Below are 16,743 nucleotides of genomic sequence, written 5' to 3' on the forward strand. Positions count from 1 at the left end.
TTAAGCAAACGTCTGTGCCAGATTCCGCGCGAGGCCCGGGAGCGGGGGCACGTCGGTGTTTCGTGGTGTCCAGCTTGGGAACACTTTGAGAACCGCAGGCTCGCGATGAGATCCCTTGGGCTAATCGGTAAAGTTCAGATTAGCCCAAGAGATCTCCGTGCAGAGCTGAAAACACAAACTGTTACGCCAGCTGTGAAAGCGACCAGCAGGTGCGCCCAGAAACTCAAAGATCTGAAAAATCAGGAAAGGCACGTTAAAATGTCACAGGTTTTAATATAAAAACCACCTAGCACCAACAATAAAGACTATGTTACTAACAAACCTAACACGGCAAAAGCACAAATATATCTAAGGAAACCTAAATTTCTCCCAAGCCAAATGATCTTTTATTAAACCATATTAGTAGCCTTACTAAAAGCAAGGCCTCAAAAAATTGGTTAAAAACTCAGAATTGTTCCTCTCCACGGAAATCTTTAGTAAAAGGCGAAAGATTTATGCGATCTGAAGAGAAACCAGAGTATGCCAGCAGTTTGCCGCACACGTTCCTCGGGTAACTGTTACCCCGAAATCAGTGATGGTGACTCTTTGCTCGAAAGAATTACTGATTTACGTCTTTCTTCCGGATAATTTTGTGACAGCAGCCTTATGTGGGGGAAAAATAATTCAAAGAAAAGGTGAAAATCGAGTCATTTCTAAGTGAGAAATTGTCCTGTATGCAATGCATTTTGGGTATGCAAATGATCCTCCGCCGTCACGCCCCCGTTCCTGGAAAGGCCTTATTTAACGGTACTTTCGTTTTCCTGCTGGGACTGGGACTACCGCCAGAGGGCAGAGCGGAGGCCAGATTTTCGGGATTCTAGATGTGAGTTTGGTCCAACTAGAAAACGTCCGACTCTGTTTTATAAATTTTGACTGTAAGTAAAAATGTCTTTTGTCCTCAAATAAAACAATAAAAATAAAACAAAACGTGGACATGTTTACATTCATTCAACCACAATTTGCTGAGCACTGCATTACACTTTGTGCTGGGCTCAAGGAATAGAGTGGCACCCCAACATTTCATCCTCAGGGAGCGTGTATGGGACGGCGGAGCCAGGTGTGCATGGTGAGCCCTGGTGACAGACTGTTCACTGCCATCTGGGCAGAGCATTCCACGATCCACAGAAGTAGGGCCGTGAGGGTTCTAGGCAGTGCAGAGAGGACAAGTGCCAGATGGCCGTCATTGCAAAGGTATGAGCTTGGATTTCCCTTGAGGGCAACAGCGAGGCACTCAAAAGAGTTTTAAGAGAGAGGCGCCTGGCTGGCTCAGGTCAAGAGACGGGAGTCCGGGTCGTGGGATGGAGCCCTGCATGGGGTTGCCTGCATGGCAGGAGGCCTGCTTGGCAGGAGGCCTGCTTCTCCCTCTCCCACACCCCCTGCCTGTGTTCCCTCTCTCACTGTGTCTCTCTCTGTCAAATAAACCTGGGTGGCTCAGTGGGTTAAGGCCTCTGCCTTCCGCTCGGGTCATGATCCCGGGGTCCTGGGATCGAGCCCCGCATCGGGCTCTCTGCTCCGTGGGGAGCCTGCTTCCTCCTCTCTCTCTGCCTGCTTCTCTGCCTAGTTGTGATTTCTCTCTGTCAAATTAATAAAATATTTAAAAAAAAATAAAATCTTTAAAAAAAAAAGAGAGAGTTTTAAGAGAGACCAACGCGATCAGATAAGTGTTTTAAGACAGAGGTTCCTCCGCGTGGTCCTCAGACCAGCAGGTCAGCGTCACCTGGGTACCTGCCAGAGTCCCCCAAATCTTGGCTCTCTCCCCAGACCTGCTGGATCAAAAAGCCTGGAGGTGGGACCCTGCAAGCCGGGATTGCACGAGCCCCCCAGGTGACTCTGATGCAGCCTCGGCCGACAACCACTGTGGGACAACCATTCTGGCCAATGTGGCCACCATAGAGACAAAGAGTTTGGGGGAGGTGAATGAGGGAGCTGAGCACTGGGGGTACCTGGCGGGCTCAGTCAGTGAATTTTGCAACTCTTGATCTGGGGATCATGAATTCAAGCCCCACGCCGGGTGTAGAGATTACTTAAAAGATAAATAAAATCTTAAAAGAAAAAAGAAAAGAAAGCTGAGCGTTAAAGCCAGAAAGAAATACACAATGACCGACCTGGGGGGCCAGTGCCTGGAAAGGGGGTGGGCGGAAGAAATCTAGGTGGGTCCTTGGGGGGTGGTGGCATGACTGAGGGGTCGGTGAAGCGGGAGCATGTGAAGGGGATTAGGAAGACCCCAGGGGAGGGGAGGCATCAGGAAAACCAGGAATGGGGACGGCACAGAAGTCAAGGGCAGAAGGAAGCGGTCTGCTGTGGAAAGTGTCCACCAGAGATCAAGGTGGGGATGGCAAAGGTCAGTGGGTGTCATGGCAGGGAGGTCCGTGGTCTTGGACAGAGGCCATTCGGAGGAGTGGGGGTGCTGGAGACTTCCAGCAGCGGGGAACTGATGAAGGAGGGAGAGAGGGGCTTGGGCGGAGAGTGGGGACTCCACAGGGACAGCTGGGAGGGGTGTGAAGTCAAAGGAGGAGCTTCTATGTCTTGGTTATCCTGGGAGCGCCTTTTAAACTTTCTCCCTTGATGCTCCCTTTCCTGATTCTCAGACTCCAGCCCTGACCTTTCCTCAGGGATTTCACTGAGCCAGCAGAAGCCTTTGTCTTCCCACCCCAAACCTAGAAGCTTCTAGAACCTAGAACCTAGAACTACCCCCCCCTTCTTGTGCCTCCTCCCATCCAAGGCTGACACACTTGGGTTTTGTGCTTCACCCCACAAAGACACTGACCCTCCCATCAGACCCCCTCAGCATCACCTGTCTCCCCTCCCTGCCATCGGATACCTGGGTACCTGGATACTGGCAGGGCTTCCTTATATCCCAGCATGAAAGAGACAGGGGAGACCAGAGACAGAAAAACTCCCCAGACCCCATCACGCTTTCCTCTTGTAGAGTATAATAGCCACCAACAAACACCACCACCACCACCAACAACAACAAAAAACCTTTACTTTGTATTTCTCTTTCAGAAAAAAAAATCTGTCGGAAATCACTTTATTAAAACCAACTTATGCTGCTTTGCACCTGGATGGCAACAGTAATAATAAAGGAAAATGACATGTTGGCGAGGATGTGGAAAAATTGGAACCTTGTGTTCTGTTGGTGGGAATGTTAAATGGTACAGGTGGTGTGGGAAACTTTGGAGGTTCCTCAGAAAGTTAAACACAGAGGTCCCTGGCAGGCTCAGTCTGTGGGGCGAGTGACTCTTGATCTCACCGTTGTGAGTTCGAGCCCCATGCTGGGCATAGAGATTACTTAAAAAAAAAAAAAAACTTAAAAAAATTTAATTCAATATGATCTTATGACCCAGCAATTGCTCTCCTAGGTATGCATCCAAGGATTTGGAAATGGGGACTAAGACACTTGTACTCCTATGTTCATCGTAATAATGTTCACAGTTGCCAAAAGGTGGAAACGACTCAAGTGTCCACCAACAGATGAATGGATAAAATGCGGTGCCTCTATCCAACATTATTCAGCTTTATTTTTATTTTTTTAAAATAGCAGTTCTCCTGCATTTGATTTTTTATTTTTTAAAAGATTTTATTTATTTATTTGACAGAGAGAGAGATCACAAGTAGGCAGAGAGGCAAGTAGAGAGACAGGAAGAAGTAGGCTCCCTGCTGAGCAGAGAGCCCGATGTGGGGCTCGATCCCAGGACCCTGAGATCATGACCTGAGCCGAAGGCAGAGGCTTTAACCCACTGAGCCACCCAGGCACCCCATTATTCAACTTTAAAAAGAAGGAAGTTCTGATCATGTTACGACAGGGATGAACCTTGAAAAGATGCTGGGGGAAAGAAGCCAGACACAAAAGGACGTATCAAATGACCTCTCTTCCATAAACTATTGAGAACAGGCAAATTTATAGAGGCAGAAAATAGATCGGGGGTATCAGCAGCTGGCATAAGTGTGGGGCAGGGAGATAAGGAATTAGTGGGTAACAGGGACAGAGTTTCTGTTTGGGGTGATGAAAAATTTGGAAAAAGTGGTGATGTTTGCACAACATTGTGAATGTATTTAATTTAACTATACACTTAAAAATTGTTACAATGGCAGATTTTGTTACATATATTTTATCACAATAACAAAAAACCCCACACCCTCCTGAAGCCACAAGAGAACAAGTCAAGTCAACCTATTCATTTTCTTTTCTTTTCTTTTAAAAAATATTTTATTTATTTGCTGGTCAGACAGAGAGAACCAGCACAAGCAGGGGAGTGGCAGGGTGTGGGAGAAGCAGGGCTCCCCAAGGAACAAGGAGCCGGATGCAGGACTCGATCCCAGGACCCTGGGATCAGGACCTGAGTCAAAGGCGGCCACTAAACCGGCTAAGCCACCCAGGTGCCCCCAACCTATTCATTTAAAAATAAATCTTATAAAAAAAAGAGAGAAAGATGCTTACTAACCTTTACTGTCAATGCATTTATATCAACTAGGACAATATTGAATTAATTTTCACACTAAGACTTTTTCTAAATGGCTTTGAACGCTTTACAATCTTAAGACAAATTCAAGCATCAGAATCTTGAAACATGCATTTTTCATTAGGTGAAACTAAGGGCTATAGCGAAGGAGTTCTTATTTTCCTTTTTGTCTCCACTTCCTCACTTCTTTTATTCATTAAAAAAAGAATCATCAGAGGGCACCTCAGTGGCTCATTCAGTTAAGCATCCGACTCTTTAAAGATTTTATTTATTTATTTGACAGAGAAAGACAGCGAGAGCAGGAACACAAGCAGGGAGAGTGGGAGAGGGAGAAGCAGGCCTCCTGCCTAGCAGGGAGCCTGGTGTGGGGCTCGATCCCAGGACCTCGGGATCATGATATGAGCCAAACACAGATGCTTAAAGACTGAGCCACCCAGGCGCCCAAGCACCCGACTTTTAGTCTCAGCTTGGGTCTTGATCTCAGGGTTATGAGTTCAAGCCTCATGTTGGGCTCTGCGCACAGATTGGAGCCTACTTAAAAAATTAAAAAAAAAAAAAAAGAACCATAACAAAATATTTCTAATTCCACTGAAAAGTATAACAAACAAAATGCACTTTGCACCTGGATCTAAGAGTTGTCAACGTTTCTCCAAATGTGCTTTAGGTCTGTTTTTAAAAATAAACAAAATCTGGGGCGTCTGGGACTCAGTCAATTAAGCGTCTGCCTTTGGCCCAGAACTTCAGGGTCTGGGCTCAAGCCCTACATCAGGCTCTTTGCTCAGTGGGGAGTCTGCATCTCCCTCTCTCTCTGCCTCTTGCCTCTCTCCTTGACTTGTAGTCTCTCTCTAATAAGTAAATAAAGTCTTAAAAATAAATAAACAAAAATAGACAAAACCATATGTGTAGCCGAATCCTGCATTTTCACTTCCCCATCTCATTCGCTCCCGTGCATTGACATTGTGCTTTTTAAAGTAATGTTTATATTTAAATCCCTCTCCCGTTTGCCTTCTTCACATAACATTATGTTCTCAAGATCCATTTGGGTTGCTATCTGTCGATCTATTTCCACTTTATGTATTTTATCTGCCGAATTTTTTGAGTACCCTCTAGTGCCCAAGTAAAACAGGACAAACAGGTCAAGGCAGGCATTTGGTGACCAGATTACATCTTCCAACCCCTGTACCCTGATTTCAAGTCTCATGGGAACAGTAGGAGGGTGTGGGAGGCTGAGTAATGGCGCACAAATCTCCAGGTTCTGATTCCTGGAAACTATCACCTGTTCGCCTTAAAAATAAAGCTGTCAGTTATTTTACCAGCAAAAAATGGATTTATTAGGGAATAGCAGACGATTGCAATAATCTGGGACAAGCAAAGCATGGCAACACCGTAAGCCAGCCCGGAGAACAAAGAACAGGACCTCTACATTGGAAAGGATGCTCTAAACGAAGTCTACTGGAGTAACCCGGGAGTTGGAAGTAGAGTGGCTTGTCATTGGCTGAGCTGTGACAGTCTCTCATTGGCTGGGTTGTTGCCAAGGGCAGAGGAAACCTTTCCTGCCCCTGCTAGGGTAGTAAAGCAGGAGCTCAGGTGGTTTGGACCCGCAAGGTTCCTTTCTTCCTACAGGGTCTGCAATTGAGGAGCAGGAGGGCGAGAGCTCCCCCTGCTGGCATCCCGCCGCCATTCTTTATTTTTTAATTAAAAAAAAATTTTTTTTTAAAGATTTTATTTATTTTTTCGACAAGCAAAGATCACAAGTAGGCAGAGAGGCAGGCAGAGAGAGAGGAGGAAGCAGGTTCCCTGCTGAGTAGAGAACCCGATGCGGGGATCGATTCCAGGACCCTGGACCATGACCTGAGCCAAAGGCAGAGGCTTTAATCCACTGAGCTACCCAGGCGCCCCTCCTGCTGCCATTCTAAACAGGTTTTCCCTTTTACTAATTTTCACACACCTCGTACCGCAAAGGGGACTCTACAGATGTGCTTATGTTAACGATCTTGAGATGGTCCTTATGAGGAGGGCCTCAGAAGGAGATCTGACCACAGAACAGGAGAACATGGTAGCAGAGACGGCCGTGATGCGCTTGGAAGACGGAGGAAGGGGACGGGAGCCCAGGAACCCAGCCGGGGCCACTAGCAGATGGAAAAGGCATGGATTCAGCCTGGCCTCCAGAAGAAACCAGCCACATCAACAGCTTGTTATTAGCCCAGTGAAAAAGATCATAGACTTCTGACTCCAGAATTGTGAGAGTAAATTTGTGTTGTTTTATTTGTTTATTTTTTATTTGTGTTGTTTTAAACGACTAAGTTTGTGGTCATCTGTTAGAGCAGCAATCGGAAACTGATACATGAAGACAGCAGGAGTCCTTTTTCCCGATGTTTAAGAGTATACACGTCTTTTTTTTTTTATTTAAGATTTATTTATTTAAAAGAGAGAGCAGAGGGGGAGGAGGGGGACAGAGACAGAGAGAATCTCAAGCCAATTCCCTGTTGAGTGGGGGGTGGGACGCAGGGTTGGATGCCACAATCCTGAGATCATGACTTGAGCTAAACCAAGAGTCAGACCCTTAACCAGCTGAGCCACTGAGGTGCCCTCACTGCTCTTTCTTGAGCACCTTTTTGTATATTTAAGACCATATGCATGCATTTTAAGTTTGTGTCTTTGCCCATTTTCTACTGGGTTTCCAGTCTTTTTTTCCTCTCTTAGTTTTTCTTGGAAACCTGCACTACCATCTTGTAGCTGCACATTGCAGAAAGGGAAGGTTTCCCCAACCACTTTACAGAACTCTTTATTATGGATGTTGGTCTTTATCTGCCAGGTAACTCACTAATATTTCCTTTTTCCTTATTTTTTTTTAAGATTTTATCCATTCATTTGACAGACAGAGATCACAAGTAGGCAGAGGCAGGCAGAGAAAGAGGGTAAAGCAGATTCCCTGCTGAGCAGAGAGCCCGATGCGGGGCTTGATTCCAGGACTCTGGGATCACGACCTAAGCTGAAGGCAGAGGCTTAACCCACTGAGCCACCCAGGTGCCCCTCACTAATATTTTATCCCTATTTTTTCAATTTTGCCAAGCAAAAATATTTTTTATTTTTATTTATTTTTTTAAGAGAGATGGAGAGAGTGAGTGCGAGTCGTGGGGGGTGGGGGGTGGGGGGTGGTGGGAAGGTCAGGCAGAGGAGAGAGAGAGAGAATCCTAAGCAGGCTCCACAGCCAGCGCAGAGCCCAATGTGGAGCTGGATCTCATGACCCTGAGATCAGGACCTGAGCTGAAATCAAGAATCAGATGCTTAACCAACTGAGCCACCCAGGCACGCCAAAAAGTATTTTTTAATGGAGTCAAATTATTATTTATCTTCTATAGACTTTGAGTCATAGTTAGAAGGGGTTTCCTCAGGCATAGTATAAGAATTCACTCAGTTTCCTTATATGGTTTCTCATTTCCTCCATTTAGTTCTCTGTGTGTTTGAAGTTTTTTATGATATATGGTGTCAGGTATGGATCCAATTTTTTATTTTTCCAAATGACTGGAACCGCCAGTAGAACATAAGATAGAATATTCCTAAAAAATTTGGTAGAATGCACCTCTAACTGTTCTGGCTTGGGGCTTTGGGGCCGTAAGTGTTTGGACTATCATATCAATTTTTCTTATTGGCTGTCAATCTACTTTACATGATTAGTTTTTCTTATGCCAGTTTTGACATTTTATGTCTAGATTCTCAAATTATTGCTTGTGATAGTATTCATTCGATTTAAAAAAATTCATCAGCTTTATTCTTTATAGCGTTTTCCCCACACAATCCCCGTCCCTACCTGCCCATTCCCCGCCAGCAACATCCTGCATCAGAGTGGTCCGGTGGTTATGATTTATGAACCTCCTGCTGCTAGGAACCAGGGCGACACTGACACCGATCCTGGTTCTAGGGACAGGCTGCTGTCCAGCAGGATGGAGACCCCTCTGTCTGGTGGCACAGGGCAGGGTGCGTGCCCGCCATGCCTGATGTGAAAGGGAACCAGGCTTAGTCTGTGAGCTCTGTGTGGAGACGGCGGCACAGAGCCTCCATGTGTCCTTGGAGTCAGGCTCTGAGCCCAGCTTGCCGTTCTCAGGCATCATCTCTTAGCTGCTTTGGCTCCTGCAAGACCTGGAGGAATCCCTCCCAACTCTGAAGACCAGCCCTGATTTGGCTGCCTTGGTGGCCGTGAGGTTCCTCTCCAGGCTGGGCAGCTGTGCCCACATGGGGTGAACAGCAGGACACGGTGCTGCCCACCTTGGCTATGCTTTGGTGGTTTCTGTGGCACTTCAAGATTGCTGGGGGGCAGCCTATCCCTCCTCTGACCCCCAGTTCAGGGGACAGCCTCGTCTTCTTGCTCCTTCCAGTCTTTTCATGGCCGGCACTGGTGGGAGTATGGCTCTGTGGGGCTGGGCAGCAAGACCAAGGTGGTGCTCTCCGCTGTCAGCCTGAAGGTCAGCCTGCTGCTGGTGACCAGCCTCCTATATCCCATCATTCTGGTTTCCTTCGGGAAGAGGACCCACTGGGGCCAGGCCTGCACCCAGGGCCTCTGAGTACCGAGGTGTTGCGGTGGGAGAGGTGGCTGGCTGCCACAGGGGCGTTTCAGTTCTGTGGCATGCAGGAGAAAGCCCGTGGTGGCCAAGATCTAGGAGCGGGAGAGGCCACGGACACACAGGGTGTCATGAGCGGTGGGGAGTGTGCCCAGATCCAGACCACCTTGGCCTTGGCTCTTCTGCAGTATCCTTCACTTCTGATCCCCACTTCCCAACACAGCCCCACCTTGCGAGGTGGTACAGGTGATGAATATCTCCCCACCGGGCACAAATTCAAATCTCCCGCCTCAGTTTTCTCACCTGGAGAATAGGACTAAGCACAGAACCCTCTTCATAGGGTTGAGTGAGGGTTAAATGAGTTAACCTGTGAAAAGCATCAAGCAATGCCAGGTGCTCAGTACATACCCAGTAGATGTCGGTCTGCACCGTGATTGGCTCTCAACCCTGGCTGCACATTCGAGACTCTGGAAGATTTTTTGAAAATACCAGCGTGCACCAGCTCATGTCATGCGATTGAGGTCAGAATAGTAGTTAGCTCTGGGGCCATATTGACTGGAAAGGGGCCCAAGGGAATGTTCTGGGGTGCTGGAAACATTGCATGTCTTAAGCCGAGATGACGTTGTGGTGTATACAGACGTGAAAATTAGTTGCACATCCCTGCCTTCACAGAGCTTACATTCTACCAGAAAGAACTTAAGATGTCTCTGGCCTAATTACCAGGTTGTCCCGAGGTCACCTGAGATGAAGAATGCGGCTCTGCCTTGTAAATGGTTGTGCTCCCGCTTCCTCCAACCCACCTCCACGAGTGTGGAGAGATCTGCTCATCTTCTGTAAAATAAAATAAAATAATAAAACCAGTAAGAGAAGTTGCTTTGAGTCTTCCTCATGGGACCCCATCTGAATAATAATGGTAATAGGTACCGCTGAGTGCTTAGTGAACGCCAGACGTCTATCTGTCTTAACAGATTATCTTAATTAACCTTCAGTACAGCCCTATGGGGGAGGCACGTCTGTCACGGTCCTTTTACAGAGAAGGAAACTGAGGTTCAGAGAGGTTAGGTAACTTGCTCAGGTGAGACTGAATAACAGAGCCAGGATTTAAACCTGAGTCTGTGTGACCTCAAAGCCTGCGTAATTTACCCACCGCACGATGCGTCTCGGCCCAGAGGCCAGGGTTGGCATACGGGAATAAAATCCAGAGTTGAACAATAATCCAAAACGTTTCACATCTGCTTCTTCGACCTCTGAGTCCCTAGGGGGCACAACGCACAAAATCTCTCCTCTTAGGCTCTCTAGCCACAGCCCAATCCAGCGGAGCACTGCACTGAGAGTCTGGAAGCGCAGTTTTCAGTCCCAGGCCTGCCTGTGGTTTGCCGGATAACTTAGGGCAAACGTTCCTGTTCCCTCGCTGGGTCTCAGGCGCCCTGCTTGCGAAGGCCTCTGAGGTCATTTCCAGCCTCGTGTCCCTTCCTCCCTCCAGTGACCATCCTCTCTGACACCGTGGGCCGCCTGCACACTGCTGCAGCTGGTGGAGATGTTCAACAAGCAGGCCGTGCTTTTCGATCCCCTCGTCTGGTCCTAAGACACCTGCTAGGCGAGAGGGGCGGGGCTTGGAGTGAGCCAGGGCCCGGATCCGGAGGCGGGGTCTAAACCTGAGCCTGGAATCGGGTGGGTGGGTCTGGTGCTGGGTTCAGAGGCGGGGTCTGGGGCAGGGCCAGGGGCCGGGGCGGGGCCAAGGGCCGGGGCGGGGCCAGGGGCCGGGGCGGGGCCAGGGGCCGGGGCGGGGCTGGGGACCAAAACCTCAGCTAGGTCCCTGGAGCCAAGCGCGGCTCGCCCGCTGGGGACGGTCGGCGTCTCGTACTTGTGGTGAGCGGCCTGCCTGAGCCAAACGGGAGTCACGCCCCGACGAGGTCTCTGAGATGGCCCCGGACCTGGTGGCCGCCATGCGCCACGGGCCACCCGAAAGGATGGAGGGGAGGCGAGGCCCACTCGGGTGGGACCGGGTGCGAGGGCGCGCGGGGGAGGTGGGGAACGTGGGCAGGCGGCCTTCCTGACGACGCAGGGGACACCCCCAGACCCCGCGCTGCTCCGAGGCCTGCAGCCCTTTGCTGGGACCTAAGCCGGCCGCGCCACGACTCCCAGCCCCCCAACCCTTCGCCGGGCTCCCCACCCTCCCTGCCGCACCCATCCGTCGACCTCCCCTGCTCGCTGCAGCCGGTCGATTCCAGCAGTAGAATAAATCACTTTGTCCTGTGCGTGTGCCCTTGGTCGGCTATTTCTCTTCTCTGAGCCTCAGTCTTCTCATCCGGGATGAAAACTCCTGTTTCACAGCCCTGATGTGGGGATTACGTGAGGAAAGTCATCCAAAGCGCCCGGCAGAGTCCCTCAGTAAATGGCAGGTGTGACTGTGGTTCCCGGGGAGGCTTTCTCTGACTCGATCTGCCCACTCCCACCGGGGGGACCTCTGCTCAGTCCTCCCCCACCCAACTTGCTCTCAAACTCCCCCTCCTCCCTCTGCCAAGCTTATTGGGGTCCTGTCCTCCTCTCTGGAGGCACAGACTGACCTTAGACTCAAGCAGGCAGCACCCATTGGCCTTTTCACCTGGTCTACCTGCTCCCATCTGCACTGCCCCTACTGCCAGAAAAGCACCTCCTGAGCCCCACTTTGCCCTCAGAGGGCTTCTGCCTACACGCCCGGCAAACCCAGCCTTGATGGTTCACCTTTCTCATCAACTGCTAATGTACGGCACTCTCTGCTCTTCTCAGGACTGGCCTCTTGTCCCAGGGCCTGACTGCTCTCTTCTGCTCTCCTTTCTCATGGCATCTGTCCCTTGTCTCTCTCCTATGCAAATTCCACCCTGCCCAGCTGACTTGCCTCCTCCTCCAGGAAGCCATCCTTGTCACTCTAGCCGAGGTGTTCTTTTTCACAGCCCACGTTTGGCGTGGAGCATCTGCTTCCTGGTGTTCTTGGGATGTTCCTGCTGTGTTCTGTCTCCCCAGAGAGGGAGCCAGAGGCCATGTCTTCTCCATCTTGGATCCTGGGGACTGAGCATATGTCCCCACACAGGTTAGGAACTCAGGAGCGGGTTTGCAGCTGACACCTTGCTAATAAAGACCGGTATCACCCCAGACCTTGTTCTGCACTCTGAGATGATGAACCCCCGGCAGATGTCCAAGGTTTTTATCCCCTGGGTCACTCTTACCACAAAGCCTGCCCCTCCCTTTGTGGCCTCCTTGTTAGGAAAACTCTGGGAGTCTCTGCCCACCTCCTCCCACTCCTCTTCCCCCTTCTCCCTTCTCTCAAAAAGCGGACATTTTCTAGCCGCACCTGTTGGCCTCCGTTGTTTGAACATGCGGGTGTTGATCTTGGGGTTGGGTATAGAGATTGCTTAAACAAATAAACTTGAAAAAAAAAAAAAAAGGGAAGCTGACAGGTACTTCTCCTCCCAGAAGCTGATGGAATGGGCAGCAAGTGCGTTGGTCAGCATGGAGTTTCTCCCTCTGTCAGGACAGAGGGAAGATGAAAATTTACTGACTTCTTGGCAACAAACATTACAGGGTCCAGAACGACAACCCAAGCCCAGATTCAAGTCCCTCAGGGGCACTCAGTCCCTGGTCAGCAAGTGGGGGGAGGTAGGGTTGGCTCAGGAGGACATTGGGCTGAAAGCAACTGCTACCAAGAAAGGGGCAGGAAGCGGGGAGGAAGAGAATACAACACGTACTCTAACCCTGGCTCCAACTTTCGCATGCATGCGGGCGCCTGGGAGCTGGCTCATGGGCGCATTCGGACTCAGTAATTCCTGGGTTGGGCCCAGATTCTGCATTTTTTTTAAAGATTTTATTTATTTATTTGACAGAGAGAGATCACAAGTAGACAGAGAGGCAGGCAGAGAGAGAGAGAGGGAAGCAGGCTCCCTGTGGAGCAGAGAGCCGGATGCGGGACTCGATCCCAGGACCCTGAGATCATGACCTGAGCCGAAGGCAGCGGCTTAACCCACTGAGCCACCCAGGCGCCCGATTCTGCATTTTTTGGGAAAGATTTTATTTACTGGAGAGAGGGAACATCCGCATGCCAGAGAGAGCACAAGCAGGGGAGAGGGAGAGGGAGGAGGAGGCTCCTGACTGAGCAGGGAGCCTGATGCAGGACTTGATCCCAGGACCCCGGGATCAAGAACCAAGCCGAAGGCAGACGCTTAACTGGCTGAATCACCCAGGTGCCCCCAGATTCTGCATTTCTATTATTCTCCCGGTGATTCTGCCCAGCCCTCTTCCTCCATCGAGATGCCCACACTCTCTGTCCCTTGGAGACGTCCTCAGCTTGTTTTGCTAGAGGGGAGGCTTTTAAAAATTTCATTAAAAGGCAACTGCGTAGGGTGCCTGGGTGGCTCCGTCAGTTAAGCAGCTGCCTTCAACTCAAGTTGTGACCCCGGGACCCTGGGATTGAGCCCCGCATTGGGCTCCTTGCTCTGCAGGGAGCCTGCTTCTCCCTTTCTCTCTCTCTGCCTGCTGCTCCCCCTGCTTGTGTTCACGCGCATCTCTCTCTCTGTCCAATAAATAAATAAATAAATACATAAAATCTTTTTAGAAAGGCAGCAGTTTAAAACAAAAGTAATGGTTTGTGTTTGGGAGTTTATAACATAGAAATGAAATATACCACATTAATAAAGGAAGAGGTAAACGGAATTAAGTGTTTTAGAGTATTTGCCTTTTACCTGAAGTGGTAAAATATTGATTCTAGGTGCACTCTGGAAAGTTAATGACACATATTATAATCCTTGGAGCAATATAAAAAGGGATAGTTTAAAAAGAATAAAAAGAATAAAATGGAATATCAGATTATTCGATTAGCTTAAAAGAATTCAACAAAAGAGGAACAAAGAAGAAGAGAGGATAGGGGCGCCTGGATGGCTCATTTGGGTGAAGCCTCTGCCTTCAGCTCGGATCATGATCTCAGGGTCCTGGGATCGAGCCCTGCATCGGGCTCTCTGCTCAGCCTGGAGCCTGCTTCCCTCCCTCTCTCTGCCTGCTGCTCTGCCTACTAGTGATCTATCTCTCTCTGTCAAATAAATAAAATAAAATCTTAAAAAAAAAGAAGAGAGGATAAATAGAAAACACATAGCAAATGATGGACTTAAGTCCAACAGTATAAGTAATTGCATTAAATCTAAATGAATTCAAGACCAGAGGTTATCCAATAGACTCAATGTTATGTTACTATACACAGTACACTTGATATATAAAGACACAAATAGGTTGAGGCTAAAAGGATGAAAAATTAGGTATCAGTAAGCATTATAAGGCTTGTGTCCTTGTATTAATGTCAAACAATGTAGATGTTAAGACAAGGAATATCGTCCGAAATATAAAAGGACATTCTATGATGATAAAAGAGTCAATGCACTGGGGAGACATTAACAATCCTAAATGATGATTCACAGAGTTTCAAGGAGTAACACTGAAGTCTTACAGGGCATGTTGTCTGACCACGAGAGAATTAAATTAGAAATCAAAAACCTTAAGTTATCTGCAAAAGCCCTAAACATTTGATAATTAAACAACACCCTTCTAAATGAGTCCGTGGTCCAAGGAGAAATCAAAAAGGAAATTAGGAGCTATTTTAAACTCAATGGTAATAAAAACTAACGCATAAAAAATAGTAGGATGTGTGGCTAATGTCCTTAGAAGGGAGTTTGCAGCTTCAAATGAAAGATTTAAAAATAAATATTCCAAGCTTCCACTTTATGAAGCTGGAAAAAGAAATGTAAATTAACCCCAGAGTAGGGATTAAGATGGGTCATAAACCTAAACATAAAAGCTACGATCATAAAGCTTCTAAAAGAAAACATAGGAGAATATCTTCATGACCGTGGGGTAGGTGAAATTTACTTAGAGTGAGCAGCAAAATGCATTGCATATAAAAATAAATAGATCGTTTGCATTCCACTAACCATAAAAATCTCTGCTCATTAAGCCAGTGAAAATGAAAAAGCAAGCCACAGACTAGGAGAGAACATTCCCAATCCACACATCTGGCAAAGGACTTGTGTGCAGAATAGATAAGGAAATCTGTAAGTCCATTAGTAAAAACAGAACCTACTGAAAACTGGGCAGAAGTTCTGAATGGACACCCCCAGAAGATATAGGAAAGCCCAATATGCACATAAAAGGTCCTCAACATCATTTCTCATTAGGAAAATAGAAATTAATATCACAGTGAGGGGCACCTGAGGGGCTCAGTCGGGTGAGCAACCGACCCTTGATCTCAGCTCAGGTCTTGATCTCATGGTTGTGAGTTCAAGCATAGTCGTGAGTTCGAGCCCCACGTTGGGCTTCATGCTGGGCATGGAGCCTACTTTAAAAAAAGAAAAAAGAAAAGCAAAGCCACAATGAAATGCGACTTCACACTCTTGAGAATAGCTAAAATTAAGACTGCTTCTCCAAATGTTGGTGAGGACATATGGTATTGGCTAAAATAAAGCCATGTGTGCTCAGGCTCAGAACAACCTCCAGTAATGGAAGCAGAGTGTGGTATTGGTCCCAGGACCGACAAATAAACAAATGAAACAAGACAATCCGAAATAGAGCCACACATGTAGTCACCCGATGTATAAAAACCACACCCATATTAGACAGCTCATGTCTTTTTTTTTTTAAGATTTTATTTATTTATTTGACAGACAGAGATCACAAATAGGCAGAGAGGCAGGCAGAGAGAGAGAGGGGGAAGCAGGCTCCCCGCTGAGCAGAGAGCCTGATGTGGGGCTCGATCCCAGAACCCTGGGATCATGACCTGAGCTGAAGGCAGAGGCTTTAACCCACTGAGCCACCCAGGCACCCCGACCTTGAAAAAATTTTTTAAGGAGGAGTCTAAAAACATTTTCCCATGAAAGTAAAGACCAACAACTTCATTTAAAATATTAAAACAAAGTCCTAATAAGATTCCATGAAGAGTTAAAAGGTAAGATCACCAGGTGGAAAAACAAATTTGCAAAATGTAATGGGACAAAGGATTTCTATCCAGAAAATGTAAAGAGTGCTTACCAATCAATAAGAAAATGGCAATCTACTAGAAAACCAGGGAAAATTTAAGCAGACTCTTCACCGCAGAGGATATCCAAACGGTCAATAAGCACGTGGAAATTGTTCAACATTATTAGTCATCAAGGGTATGTAAATTAAAACCACGATGAGATATCATTATGAACTTATGGGAATGGATGAAATGTTGAAAAGCTGACAATACCAAGTGCTGGTGAGAATGTGCAGCGCCTTGGACTCTCCTACGTTGCAGGAGAGAGTGTCCATTGGTAAAGCCATTTTTGACAAAATATATGGAAGTATACATTCTGCTGAACACAGACATACCCCATGACCCAGTATCTCCACGCACGGGTACAGAACCCAACAATGTGTGTGTGTGTGTGTGTGTGTGTGTGTGTGTGTGTGTGTGTGCGTGCGTGTGCGTGCATGCACATATGTACCAAAAGACATGGACAGGAATGTCCATAGCAGAATTATAACAGAAGACAATGCAAATGGTCACCAACATCACAATAGATAAACGGTACATTCGTAAATTTAAACAGCAAGAAAGGCGGGATCCCAAGGCAGGATCCCAAGGTGACTATGTGGATGAACTTGACGAACTTGACGTTGAGAATAAGGCAACAGACACAAGA

General features: G+C 47.8%; 1 non-coding gene across 1 annotated transcript; it reads right to left on the minus strand.

The window, feature by feature from the left end:
• Positions 1-404: 404 nt before the first annotated feature.
• On the minus strand, positions 405-521 carry LOC123928033. Its single transcript, XR_006815587.1, has one exon. It is a non-coding gene; the product is annotated as a U5 spliceosomal RNA (small nuclear RNA).
• Between the last annotated feature and the right edge of the window lie 16,222 nt (positions 522-16,743).

The sequence above is a fragment of the Meles meles genome, chromosome 1, assembly GCF_922984935.1.
Source record: "Meles meles chromosome 1, mMelMel3.1 paternal haplotype, whole genome shotgun sequence".
Lineage (NCBI taxonomy): Eukaryota > Metazoa > Chordata > Mammalia > Carnivora > Mustelidae > Meles > Meles meles.